The following is a 13,693-nucleotide window of genomic DNA, read 5'->3' as shown; positions in this document are numbered from 1 at the left end:
GTCCAGGCACTCTGCGCTGCGTCGTACTAGAACAAGCCCCTAGCTGTGGTATATTGGCCATATACCACATCTCCTAGGGCCTTATTGCTAATTAAGCCATATGGTCTATCTACTAGACACTCATGGACAATATGGAGATCGATATAAAAAAGTGATACTCTCTCCTCATATATATATAACAGTGGGGAGAACAAGTATTTGATACACTGCCGATTTTGCAGGTTTCCTACTTACAAAGCATGTAGAGGTCTGTAATTTTTATCATAGGTACACTTCAACTGTGAGAGACGGAATCGAAAACAAAAATCCAGAAAATCACATTGTATGATTTTTAAGTAATTAATTTGCATTTTATTGCATGACATAAGTATTTGAATACATCAGAAAAGCAGAACTTAATATTTGGTACAGAAACCTTTGTTTGCAATTTACAGAGATCATACGTTTCCTGTAGTTCTTGACCAGGTTTGCACACACTTGCAGCAGGGATTTTGGCCCACTCCTCCATACAGACCTTCTCCAGACCTTCAGGTTTCAGGGCTGTCGCTGGGCATACACGAACTTTCAGCTTCTTCCAAAGATTTTCTATTGGGTACAGGTTCTGGAGACTGGCTAGGCCACGCCAGGACCTTGAGATGCTTCTTACGGAGCCCTCCTTAGTTGCCCGGCTGGCTGTGTGTTCGGGTCGTTGTTATGCTGGAAGACCCAGCCACGACCCATCTTCAATGCTCTTACTGAGGGAAGGAGGTTGTTGGCCAAGAATCTGCGATACATGGCCCCATCCATCCTCCCTTCAATACGGTGCAGTCGTCCTGTCCCCTTTGCAAGAAAAGCATTTCCCAAAGAATGATGTTTCCACTCTCTGCTTCTACGTTTGGGATGGTGTTCTTGGGGTTGTACTCATCCTTCTTTCTTCCTCACACACCCGGCAGTGGAGTTTAGACCAAAAAAGCTCTATTTTTGTCTCATCAGACCACATGACCTTCTCCCATTCCTCCTTCTGCGAGATTCAGAAGATGGTCGATTGCAAACTTCAGACGGCGCCTGGATATCGCTGGCTTGACAGCAGGGACTTTGTGTAAGCTGCAGGATTTTAATCCATGACGGCGTAAGTAGATGTTACTACAATGGCTTTTCTTTGAGACTGTGGTCCCAGCTCTCTTCAGGTCATTAACACAGGCCTGCCGCTGTAGTTCTGGGCTGATTCCCTCACCTTCCTCATCGTCATTGATCGCCCCACAGCGAGGTGAGATCTTGCATGGAGCCCCAGCCCGAGGGTGATTGACCGTCATCTTGGAACTTCTTCCATTTTCTAATAATGCGCCAACAGTTTGTTGCCTTCTCACCAACAGCTTGCCTATTGTCCTGTAGACCATCCCAGACTTGTGCAGGTCTACAATTTTATCCCTGATGTCCTTACACAGCTCTCTGGTCTTGGCCATTGTGGAGAGGTTGGAGTCTGTTTGATTGAGTGTGTGGACAGGTGTCTTTTATACACGTAACGAGTTCAAACAGGTGCAGTTTATACAGGTAATGAGTGGAGAACAGGAGGGCTTCTTAAAGAAAATCTAACAGGTCTGTGAGAGCTGGAATTCTTACTGGTTGGTAGGTMATCAAATACTTATGTCATGCAATAAAATGCAAATTAATTACTTAAAAATCATACAATGTGATTTTCTGGATCTTTGATTTTAGATTCCGTCTCTCACAGTTGAAGTGTACCTATGATAAAAATTACAGACCTCTACATGCTTTGTAAGTAGGAAAACCTGCAAAATCGTCAGTGTATCAAATACTTCTTCTCCCCACTGTATATATACGTTTTTCAAGTATTAATTACTGAAGATTCCGGTAACTTTGGTAAACTACCGGTAGCTTTTTCAACCCTATTCAGATCTCTGCTCTGGCATATTTTAAGAGTAAAACAAATCGTCTTGTATGTTCTCATATTTTACCCTCTATCTCTTTCACCTGTGAAGGAGTGGTACCTTGGCAGTTTGGATTTGATTCAAAATACAACTACACACTTCAAAACACATTTCAACAGACTAATGCATCTCACTCCAAACACACTTGTTAGGGAATGACGGACAGAGACCCAATCAGAAATGCACGCACACGCATGGCTCGGTGGAATTAGAGTTAAATCCACACTGTAATTTTATCAACTAAGCAACTAATTCCATCATCGAATAATACTTAACATTCTCAGGTGTAGCTAGTAGCTAATGAATATCCTTGGTTTATTTATTTCCCTAGCAACAGAAGCTTCCTTGGACGATATCAACTTGACTTTGAGGGAACCTAAAGGAAAGGGCTTCATTTGGAAAGGTTACACCTAATGTCTTCGCTTTCTATTATATCCATGTTAGCTAAGACAATAACAGATCAACTAACTGTGTGAATGAGTGTGAACATAATGTTGGAAGTCATTTTTTGGCTGGAGAATACAGTATGTCAACTGTCTTTGCAAAGTTGCCTGAAACCATACCATGTGTTTATCAGACTGTGTTGACTGTATGAAGTGTGTGTGGAAGATTGTTTTACACAGATCTGTGTCTGACTTGGCTCAGTTGGCTGGGGAGAGAGGGATGGAAAGTCAGGGAGGGTGGCCCTAGCATGGCACACACTGGCACTGGTATTGACAGTTGATGAGATTGTGTTAGAGCGCAGACAGTGGGGCTCCTGATTCTAACAAGATGTCAAGAGCACTTCATTTATTAAAATAAACTGCATAAGCTGTTACATCATAAACATAAATCAGTATTACAACAGTCAATTGCATACAAGTGAGTTATGATTTCCAATACAACATTTCATATTTACACCATTAATATTACTAAGGAAACGTGTGTTTAAAAAATCTAGATACAGTTGAAGTCGGAAGTTTACATACGAACATTTAAACTCAGTTTTTCACAATTCCTGACATTTAATCCTAGTAAACATTCCCTGTTTTAGGTCAGTTAGGATCACCACTTTATTTTAAGAATGTAAAATGTCAGAATAATAGTAGAGAGAATGATTTATTTCAGCTTTTATCACATTCCCAGTGGATCAGAAGTTTACTACACTCAATTAGTATTTGGTAGCATTGCCTTTAAATTGTTTAACTTGGGTCAAACGTTACGGGTAGCCTTCCACAAGCATCCCACAATAAGTTGGGTGAATTTTGGCCCGTTCCTCCTGACAGAGCTGGTGTAACTGGGTCAGGTTTGTAGGCCTCCTTGCTCACACACGCTTTTTCAATTCTGCCCACAGATTTTCTATAGGATTGAGGTCAGGGCTTTGTGATGGCCACTCCAATACCTTGACTTTGTTGTCCTTAAGACATTTTGCCATAACTTTGGAAGTATGCTTGGGGTCATTGTCCATTTGGAAGACCCATTTGCGACCAAGCTTTAACTTCCTGACTGATTTTTCCTCATGATGCCATCTATTTTGGGAAGTGCACCAGTTCCTCCTGCAGCAAAGCACCCCCACAGCATGATGCTGCCATAGGACTCGTTATCCTGTGGATATAGATACTTTAGTACCTGTTTCCTCCAGCATCTTCACAAGATCCTTTGCTGTTGTTCTGGGATTGATTTGCACTTTCTCACCAAAGTACGTTAATCTCTAGGAGACAGAACGTGTCTCCTTCCTGAGCGGTATGATGGCTGCATGGTCCCATGGTGTTTATACTTGCGTACTATTGTTTGTACAGATGAACGTGGTACCTTCAGGCATTTGGAAATTGCTACCAAGGATGAACCAGACTTGTGGAAGTCTACAAATATCTTTCTGAGGTCTTGGCTGATTTCTTTTGATTTTCCCATGATGTCAAGCAAAGAGGCACTGAGTTTGGTAGGCCTTGAAATACATCCACAGGTACACCTCCAATTGACTCAAATGATGTCAATTAGCTTATCAGAAGCTTCTAAAGCCATGGCATAATTTTCTGGAATTTTCCAAGCTGTTTAAAGGCACAATCAACTTAGTGTATGTAAACTTCTGACCCACTGGAATTGTGATACAGTGAATAATAAGTGAAATAATCTGTAAACAATTGTTGGAAAAATTACTTGTGCACAAAGTAGATGTCCTAATCAACTTGCCAAAACTATAGTTTGTTAACAAGAAATTTGTGGAGTTGTTGAAAAACGAGTTTTAATGACTCCAACCTAAGTGTATGTAAACTTCCGACTTCAACTGTATATGAAGAATTACAGAAGATTGTTTTGGGACACAGGTTGCGGTGGTGCTTTGCTCTTAGCAAGTGTTTTGCACACTGACTCATAGTTAAGGAAGACTGATAAAAGGTTACCAAGGCAACGTTTCTGGTTTGAAACACATATACACATTCACATACACACACTCCCCTTTCTGTTTTTTAATCTAGAATCAGAGTGGTAGTGGCAGGAGCAGAGCAGAGCTCAGTCGGCAGCTTGCCACAAAGGCAGTTAACTGTCCCTCAGAGCACTCTGCCTTCTATGTGTCTGCTCTGTGTGTGTGTGTGTGGTGTGTGTGTGTGTGTCCTTGTGTGTTTGTCTGCCAATTGTGCATGACTGATTCTTTATTTGGTCCTACTAACTGAAGATGAGACATGAAATGTCAGTTGGGAGTTCTTAAGATTGGGAGAATATGATTCGCTTTTCAAATGTAAGAAAACATATTGAGGCTCTCTATTTTTGCTCTAACCCTCCCCCTCCCTTCGTGCCACACTTCAGTCTGTGGTTAGTTAGAAACTGAAACTACCAGGAGGCTGATGCAACAGCGTACTCTGACCTCGAGTCTCAATATTTCCATAATACAAGTAAAAACAAAATAATTTTACTTAAGAAAAGTTTCGGTTTTCTTCTATCACAAGCTAAAACCAGGTTTTATTTTGTTCTATTCGAGTGCCTTGTTTATTCTAGATGAGATCACAGAGCTACATAAACAACTTGATTTATGGCATTTTTCATATCAGGTTTTAGCTTCAATCATGGGATAATGATGGTTTATAATCTATTACATTTCTAATAAACACGCATTCGGGAGGAAAATTGAGAGCAATCAAATGCACAGCTGCAGCCAACTCCACCTTCTCACAACAGGTAAATCAACCACAAATCTCAGTTCTTGGTTTGATCCAAACATGACAGTCTACAGTGCATTCTAAAAGTATTCAGACCCCTTCACTTTTTCCACATTTTGTTACGTTACAGCCTTATTCTAAAATTGATTCATTTGTTTTTTTCCCTCATCAATCTACACACAATACCCTATAATGACAAAGCAAAAACATGTTTTTGCAAAAACATCCTCAAGCTCTGTCAGGTTGGATGGGGAGCATCACTGCACAGGTGTTTTCAGGTCTCACCAGAGATGTTCAATCGTGTTCGGGCTCTGGCTGGGCCACTCAAGGACATTCAACGACTTGTCCCGAAGCCACTCCTGTGTTGTCCTGGATGGGTGCTTGGGGTCGTTGTCCTGCTGGAAGGTGAACTTTTGCCCAAGTCTGAGGTCCTGAGCACTCTGGAGCAGGTTTTCATCAAGGATGTCTCTGTACTTTGCTCCGTTCATCTTTCCCTCGATTCTAACTAGTCTCCAAGTCTCTGCCCCACAGCATGATGCTTCCACTCCCATATTTCACCGTAGGGATGGTGCCAGGTTTCCTCCAGACGTAACGCTTGCATTCAGACCAAAGAGTTCAATCAATGGTTTCATCAGACCATAGAATCTTGTTTCTCATGGTCTGAGAGTCTTTAAGTGCCTTTTGGCAAACTCCAAGCACAAGCAGGCTGTCATGTGCCTTTTACTGAGGAGTGGCTTCCGTCTGGTCAATCTACCGTAAAGGCCTAATTGGCGGAGTGCTTCAGAGATGGGAGAACCTTCCAGAAGGACAACCATCTCCAAAGAGGCACTCTGGAGCTCTATCAGAGTGACCATCATGTTCTTGGTCACCTCCCTGACCAAGGCCCTTCTCCCCTGATTGCTCAGTTAGGCTGGGCTGCCAGCTCTCGGAATAGTCTTGGTGGTTCCAAACTTCTTCCATTTAAGAATGATGGAGGCCACTGTGTTCTTAATGGGGACCTTCAATGCTGCAGAAACATTTTGGTACCCTTCCCCAGAGCTGTGCCTCGACACAATCCTGTCTCGAAGGTCTACTGACAATTCCTTCGACCTCATGGCTTGGTTTTTGCTCTGACATGCACTGTCAACTGTGGAACATTATATAGACAGGTGTGTGCCTTTCCTAATCATGTCCAATCAATTGAATATACCACAGGTGGACTCCAATCAAGGATGATCAATGGAAACAGGATGCACCTGAGCTCAATTTCGAGTCTCATATCAAAGGGTCTGAATACTTATGTAAATAAGGTATTTCTGTTTATTTTTAATACATTTGCAGAAATAAAATTAAACGTTTTTTGCTTTGTCATTATGAGGTATTGTGTGTAGATTTGATGAGGATTTTTATTTTTATTTAATACATTTTAGAATTTTGTTAGGCTATAACATTACAAAATGTGGAAAAAGTGAAGTGGTCTGAACTTTCCTAATGCATTGTATATAGAGCTCGAGTCTTAAAGAGCGACTGCCACTAAAAAGCAACTTCTGCTTTTGAAAATGGCCTATGTGGCATCGATATGAGCCAGAAACATTTATTCTAGTGTCAAAATTTACTACAAAGTATAAAAAGTATAATGTTGGTCATAAAGTCAGTCTCATCCAAAACCTGAGATTTGCGAGATGATAGGACAAAATGGTATGACATGGAATAAAAGGCACCGTAACAGTTTTCAATGGGTTGGGTTTAAAATGTTTAATCCTGCTCACATCCTGTCTGTGCCTCCCTATAGTGTCCTGTCTTACTGTAACAGTGAAGGGCGTTCGCTCTGGCCCCATGCCTAAGATCTGCATGTGGTGAAGCATAGACATGCACATAAAACTAGTGTAGTCTAGGGCTGGGGCCTAGACATTCTTACCTTGGCTACATTCCTGGCCCAGGCCTTTGTGGAGGTACCTACAGTACCGCTAGTGGATGGGACCGAGACTGAAGATGTACAGAGCACAGGCCACACTGTAGCCTCCCCAGTTAGACACTTCTACAACACAGAGAGAGACCGGGGTAGAGAGGATGAGTAGGATGAGATTCAAAACAGTATTTACTCCAATGTTTCTCACAGTCTCCCTCATACACTCTTTTAATAATGCTATATCATGATCGAATTAGATTTTCGACGATGACAAACACAAATGGTAATAGGCTGGGATCATGAGGTAATTAAACCTGCTTCTGTCTTTGCGGTGAGAGTAAACCAATATCACGTAAACCTGGGTCACTATATCACGTTTCAAGTTCAAGTTTCAGGAACCAGCTTTGAGATCTCTTTCTGTTATGAAAAGCGCTATACAAGTTAAATTATTATTAAGTGTCATGCGTAATGAATTCATCGGAAATCTCACTCGAGCTGTGTGTGCGGAGAACAGGGTCAGGACAGCGGCGGTGTGGTAATGGTCAAACAGAGGAGAGGACACAACACACACATGGAAACTACTTCTGCGCTGGTCTCAATTAATCATGGTGAGAGGATGTCTGACTCTCTGCTTCAGCGAGCAACACACTTCCTGGCTATGTGGAATGCAGTTAGTAATACACAACCCTTGCGTCAAACCTGAGACAACCACCCTTCTGCCTGTCAAGGGCACTGGAGAATGTGAAAGCTCCAATCTGCTCATAGGAAATCTAAACGCGGTATCTAATAATATAATTTAGTAATCATGTAAGAATGGATTGCTAAAGGCGACTTCACACGTAAATAAATGTTTAAACGAATACATTCATTCCCAACCTGCTGTGAAGGCGAAGTCAGCAGCCATGTCACAGGTTGTTAGGCTCCCGTTGGGCATGTGTTCCCTCACTGCCTCCTTCAACTTGCCCACGTCCACCTCGTTCCCTCCATCCCCTATCCCTGTTCTCTCTCTCACACACACACACACACACACACACACACACACACACACACACACACACACACAATCATTTAAGTCTATATTGAGACAGGCATATTATCGTAAAGATCTGTGTGCATACTTGGTGGAACTGTCGGTACCTGAATCCATAACATCTGTACTGACCTGTGGTGCTGATGCCCTGGATGGTGCTGGCTGTGGTGAACAGGTTATATAGGCTCCATCAGGTGCTTGATGTTCACTCCTTTCATGCAGAGTTTCCCATTAATGCTCTGCCACTGCTTTCTATCGCCACCAAGTGGTCAAACCTGAGCATAGAGGACTAAATTGACCCTCATGAATAGGACGGCGTGAGAGGTTGGCTGATATGGGTTTGGGTGTTAAAAATGTGTCCGTGTGTTGAAAGCTGAGCTTTTTAGGGTCTCCATCATGACACAGGCAGTGCTGAGTCTGTGCTGTTGCCTTGTTAACTGAGCAGTGGTACGACTGTCTTCATCTTTCCTTGTAACACACAGGTCAGACTTTAGAGGTCAGCCAAACATACTGTTTCCATTGATCATCCTTGATGTTTCTACAACTTGGAGTCCACCTGTTTGGAAGTTTGGAACCACCAAGACTATTTCATAAAAATGGCCTCCTGGCCAAACTGAGCAATCGGGGGAGAAGGGCCTTGGTCAGGGAGGTGACAAAGAACCCGATAGTCACTCTGACAGAGCTCCAGAGTTCCTCTTTGGAGATGGGAGAACCTTCGAGAAGGACAACCATCTCTGCAGCACTCCAGCAATCAGGCCTTTATGGTAGTGACCAGACGGAAGCCACTCCTCAGTAAAAGGTACATGACAGCCTGCTTGGAGTTTGCCAAAAGGCACCTAAATATTCTCAGACCATGAGAAACAAAATTCTCTGGTCTGATAAAACCAAGATTGAACTCTTTGACCTAAATGCCAAGCGTCACATCTGGAGGAAACCTGGCACCATCAGCATCATGCTGTGGGGATGTTTTTCAGCGGCAGGGACTGGGAGACGAGACAGGATTGAGGGAAAGATGAACGGAGCAAAGTACAGAGTGATCCTTGTTGAAAACCTGCTCCAGAGCCCTCAGGACCTCAGACTGGGACGAAGGTTCACCTTCCAACAGGATAATAACCCTAAGCACACAGCCAAGACAACGCAGGAGGGACTTCTGGACAAGTCTCTGAATGTCCTTGAGTGGCCCAGCCAGAGCCCGAACCTGATCGAACATCTCTGGAGAGACCTGAAAGTAGCTTTGCAGCGACGCTCCCCATCCAACCTGAGAGGATCTGCAGAGAAGAATGGGAGAAGCTCCCAAATACAGGTGTGCCAAGCTTGTAGTATCATAACCAATAAGACTCGAGGCTGTAATCACTGCAAAAGGTGCTACAACAAAGAGTGAAGGGTCTGAATACTTATGTAAATGTGATTTTTCCTTTTTTATTATTTGCAATACATTTGCAAAAATATATTGTGGTATTGTGTGTAGATTGAGGGAAAAAACAATTTCATCCATTGTAGAATAAGGCTGTAACAAAATGTGGAAAAAGTCAAGGGGTCTGAATACTTTCCAAATGCACTGGACATATATATATATCTACACACACACAAAAGTATGTGGACAACCCTTTGTGGATTCGGCTATTTAAGCCACATTTGTTGCTTACAGGTGTATACAATTTTGCGCACAGCCATGCATTCTCCATAGACAAACATTGGCAGTAGAATGGCCTTACTGAAGAGCTCAGTCACTTTTATCGTGGCACCGTCATAGGATGCCACCTTTCCAACAAGTCAGTTCCTCAAATTTCTGCCCTGCTAGAGCTGCACCGGTCAACTGTAAGTGCTGTTATTGTGAAGTGGAAATGTCTATGAGCAACAACGGCTCAGCCGCGAAGTGGTACGTCACACAAGCTCACAGAATGGGCCTAAGTTCACCATTCACAATGCCAGGTGATGGCTGGAGTGGTGTAAAGCTCGCCGCATTGGACTCTGGAGCAGTGGAAACAGCAACAACTCACCCTGGACAAACAGTGCACAGATGGATACCCCTCTACCCTGTGTCCGCTCCAATGATCTCCCTCAGGTCTGTAGAGCAAAGGCTGCTGGGAGAAGGTCAGAGGGCATTGGTCAGGCTCAGGGGTGGAGGTGGACGCAGAGAAGGAGGACTCCTCTTGGTCAGTGAGGAACATGCAGCCTGGAGAGGAAGAAGAACACTTAATTGTTCATTGTCAATGGGAAACCAACACCATGTGTGTCTTTTAGCCAGTTGTGCAGTAATATTACAACCAGGCAGCCAGCAGGGTCCTCTCAATCCTGAAGCTACAGCCCATGTACAAGCTTACCATGTCCTGTAGCTGACCACTGTAGGACATCAGGCTGGACACACTGGATACCAGCAGGCTGTCCTCAAACACACACACTACTGGGGACATAGAGTACAATATCAAAAGCATTTCTTTCTTTTTGTAAAGCAACTTTCGGGTCCCCGGCAGACAGACAGAGTGCTAGGAATACTCTGGAGAGGCTGTTTGAATGCTATTACTGTTGATCAAACATAAACAGTTCTCTCATTGCCTACTGAATATCAATTGGAAACTCAGTGGAAAATACCCTTACCTAGTTTCCTTTCCTGAGAACATGGACTGGAGCCTAAATTCCCACAATGCAGCCTTGATTTATTTAAAGTCTCTGCACACAGTGAAACAACAACAGTACTGTTACTGCAGTGTGAAATGTTGGAAAACAGAGGGGGAGGAGGGTAGATTTAGTGATTACAAAACATATTTTAAACGCAGGGTCATGTCCTGGAAATCACTACATGAATACAAGACAGATTATCCTCATGTTAAATCTGCATGGTCACTCAGAGAATGTATTTTGTCTGGTCTGAACTGCTACATTGTATTCTAAGCAAAGGCTGTTGCTCAATAATGTTACATACTCCAACCAGAGAATAAGGGATGCAGGGATGTGCATCCCTTAAATTTTAAGGGATGCACATTTAAGTAAATGTCTGCACATACAAGAACCCTACATGGGTAGTCAAGTGATTGTTTCAAGACATAAAAATCACCATCAAAGTTACATAACACTGTCTGGAATTATCACATGAATGCCTCCCCCCCCCCCAGGAATAGCCTGCATTATGATGTTTCAGAACCAATGATCATTGGATAGAGCCAGTTCAAGACAGTGCAGTCTGGGGTATTTTGCATGTCCCTGTGTGCTCATTTTGTGATGTAGTGCTTTACTGTGGGTTAAACAACTAAATTAGGGATGATCTTTTTTGTCAGCTGTCCAACCAAAATTAATATTTTAAACGTCTTGAGGAAAATAACAAATTGTGACATTTTATCAGGTAACAATAATGTAAATGCTTCCGCCAAAGCCTGCCATCTTATCCTCCAACTGAGACGTTTCTTTTTAAGTGTCTAATTGTCCTTTTATCCACTGTACTTTTAGTTTTTTTCTTAATGCATACATATGTATAGACGTAATGTGTTATTGATGACACCTGTATCTGTATTTTGCATTGTTGTATCATTGTGTAGTGACACAAATACATTTTTCTAACTATAACTCGGTTTGCTTTTTGTACGGTGCATGTTATTGTGGTATTTCTATTGTGAAGCTTGTCGGATTAGGATTTATAGGGGTGTTTCAGGCAGTACCTGATGTCTTCTTCTGTAGCGAGAGGTGGACAGCCAGGTTGACTCCTGTACAGCAGGGGCTGTTGGCTTGAGTTGGCATTTCAGAACGCCTCAGACATCCGATAGGCTCTTATGGAGGATCACCACATTGGCCTGCTGGTAGCCTGTCAACCAGACGCATGGAAACAGATGAGTCAGATCAGTCACTGAATTGTATTGTATTGTTTTTATTCAATAAAGTTGATTTTTAACATGTGCCTCTATAAAGATAGGGAGAGAAAAAGTGATTCATTAAATGTTTGAGCTCCTAACATGCACCAGGTTGCATTCAATAATTAACCATTGTATTAAAACACTAACTGCCCGTAATCCATTATACTGCACAGTAGGTCTAATGAACAACTTGTTACTTTCTTATCCTTTGTTGCCATGCTAAATGTAAAATTTCACTCTGACAATACAGCTGGTTGAAAATAGAGAACTGTCATTGGCTAAAAATACCATTGTCTTTTGCCTGTTTTGTCATTGATTGGATTGGACAGATTTACAGTACCAGTCAAAAGTTTGGACACCTACACATTCAAGGGTTTTTCTTTATTTTTTACTATTTTCTACGTTGTAGAATAATAGTGAAGACATCAAAAATATGAAATAACACATGGAATCATGTAGTAACCAAAAAAGTGTTAAACAAATTTGATATTTTAGATTCTTCAAAATAGCCACCCTTTGCCTTGATGACAGATTTTAACTCTTTGCATTCTCTCAACCAGCTTCACCTAGAATGCTTTTCTAACAGTCTTGAATTCCCACATATGCTGAGCACTTGCTGCTTTTCCTTCACACTGTGGTCCAACTCATCCCAAACCATCTCAATTGGGTTGAGGTCAGGTGATTGTGGAGGGCAGGTCATCTGATGCAGCACTCCATCACTCTCCTTCTTGGTCAAATAGCCCTTACATTGCCTAGAGGTGTGTTGGACCATTGTCCTTTTGAAAAACAAATGATAGTCCCACTAAGCGTAAACCAGATGGCATGGAGTATTGCTGCAGAATGCTATGGTAGCCATGCTGGTTAAGTGTGCCTTGAATTCTAAATAAAACATTGAAAGTGTCACCAGCAAAGAACCCCCACACCATCACACCACCTTATCCATGCTTCACGGAGGAAATCACACATGCAGAGATCATCCGTTCGCCTACTCTGTGTTATACAAACACACGGCGGTTGGATCCGGTTGACTTTGTTGTCCTTCAGCCATTTTCCCACAACTTTGGAATTATGCTTGGGGTCATTGTTTGCGACCAAGCTTTAACTTTCTGACTGATGTCTTGAGATGTTGCTTCAATATATTAAAATAATTTCCCTACTCATGATGCCATCTAGTTTGGGAAGTGCACCAGACCCTCCTGTAGCAAAGCACCCCCACAACATGATGCTGCCACCCCCGTGCTTCACGGTTGGAATGGTGTTCTTCGGCTTGCAAGCCTCCCCCTTTTCCCTCCAAACATAATGATGGTCATTATGGCCAAACAGTTCTATTTTTGTTTCATCAGACCAGAGGACATTTCTCCAAAAAGTACGATCTTTGTTCCCATGTGCAGTTGCAAACCGAAGTCTGGCTTTTTTATAACCGGTTTTGGAACAGTGTCTTCTTCCTTGCTGAGCGGCCTTTCAGGTTATGTCGATATAGGACTCGTTTTACTGTGGATATAGATACTTTTGTACCTGTTTCCTCCAGCATCTTCACAAGGTCCTTTGCTGTTGTTCTGGGATTGATTTGCACTTTTCTCACCAAAGTACGTTAATCTCTAGGAGACAGAATGCGTCTCCTTCCTGAGCGGTATGACGGCTATGTGGTCCCATGGTGTTTATACTTGCGCACTATTGTTTGTACAGATGAACGTGGTACCTTCAGGCGTTTGGAAATTGCTCCCAAGGATGAACCAGACTTGTGGAGGTCTACAAAAAAAATTCTGAGGTCCTGGCTGARTTCTTTTGATTTTCCCATGATGTCAAGCAAAGAGGCACTGAGTTTGAAGGTAGGCCTTGAAATACAGCCACAGGTTCACCTCCAATTGACT

This window comes from Salvelinus sp. IW2-2015, linkage group LG9, assembly GCF_002910315.2.
Source record: "Salvelinus sp. IW2-2015 linkage group LG9, ASM291031v2, whole genome shotgun sequence".
Taxonomy (NCBI): domain Eukaryota; kingdom Metazoa; phylum Chordata; class Actinopteri; order Salmoniformes; family Salmonidae; genus Salvelinus; species Salvelinus sp. IW2-2015.
The sequence above is the reverse complement of the archived record's forward strand: the minus strand, read 5'-3'. Positions refer to the sequence as shown.